The sequence below is a fragment of the Frankliniella occidentalis genome, unplaced genomic scaffold (genome assembly GCF_000697945.3).
Source record: "Frankliniella occidentalis isolate FOCC.00 unplaced genomic scaffold, Focc_3.1 Scaffold675, whole genome shotgun sequence".
NCBI lineage: Eukaryota > Metazoa > Arthropoda > Insecta > Thysanoptera > Thripidae > Frankliniella > Frankliniella occidentalis.
Genome location: NW_026267788.1, coordinates 20,890 through 21,892, shown reverse-complemented (window position 1 = coordinate 21,892; position 1,003 = coordinate 20,890). Strand labels below are relative to the sequence as shown.

At 60.9% G+C, this 1,003-nt stretch overlaps 1 protein-coding gene across 1 annotated transcript in view; it reads left to right on the top strand.

The window, feature by feature from the left end:
* LOC127751663 (putative uncharacterized protein DDB_G0291608) overlaps nucleotides 1–1,003 on the top strand; it is a gene marked incomplete at its 3' end in the record, with an annotated part of 19,667 nt that overhangs the window by 1,186 nt on the left and 17,478 nt on the right. The gene's annotated exons all lie outside the window — the stretch shown is intronic.

The following is a 1,003-nucleotide window of genomic DNA, read 5'->3' as shown; positions in this document are numbered from 1 at the left end:
GGGGGGGGGGGCTTGCTGCCTGGCAACCGGGCAGCATCAGCAGACTCAAATCAGACCCTAGACTAGACGGGACGGGCCTGCTCAGCAAGCAGCAAGCTCTGCTCAGCATGGATCAGCATACTCAGAGACAGGGCTTGTGAATGGGCGTGGGGATAGGAAATGTCGGTCGGGTAACAGCGCAGCACAGTGATGCTTATAGCAAGAGACAGATCAAATATTGAAGACTCGTGCACCCGGTGTCTGTGTCCATCGCATGATCTTCAGTTTTCATAACACCCTGCCGTGATTCAAAGCACTATTTTCGGTCCGTGCGTGCAGTGAAGGATTTGACCGACCAGTGTACATCTGGAGCTGCTGGAACGCGTCCTGGCGTGTGGTCTGGTCCTGGCCGCTGGCGGAGTCTAGCAGGAGTCTAGCTGCTGGAGGCTCCGGCAGTTTTTGTGCACCTGCCCCCCCCCCCCCTTCCTCCCACGAGCGCATCGCTCTGGAGAAAGACCGACGCGACGGCGTGCTTAGCCCATACGCACATCCCGATCGAGTTTACAGGCGTTGGAACAGTAATTACTCCACGACACTGCGGGCAGCGAGTAGTGTATGCACTGCGCCGTGAGACACAAACACACTTGAAGCAAATGGGCATCTTAGCCACATTCAATCAACAACTCGCGCTCCTGGCAGTGTACGGGCGGCGGCGCTGCGTTGTGGCATCACGTGCCGAGAGCTGGAGGAGCTGGACCGCGGTGCGGTGTGGATGCTGGCAATGCTGGGCGCTGGGCTGCAGGTTGCCTTGCCGCCGCTGGGGTCGGGGACGGGTGCTCTGCCCTGGCGATGGTGTGGGCGAGCAGGGCGAGCGGCCTCGCCGTGGCGTTAAAAGTCCACAAGGCCTGTCGGTGTGTATTCGGACTCGTGGTGCAATAACGTGTGCGGTGCGCAATGCGTGTACACGGACATGCGACTGTGTGGGGTCGGGGTCAGGTCGGCGGGGCGCGGCCGGGCGGGGCGG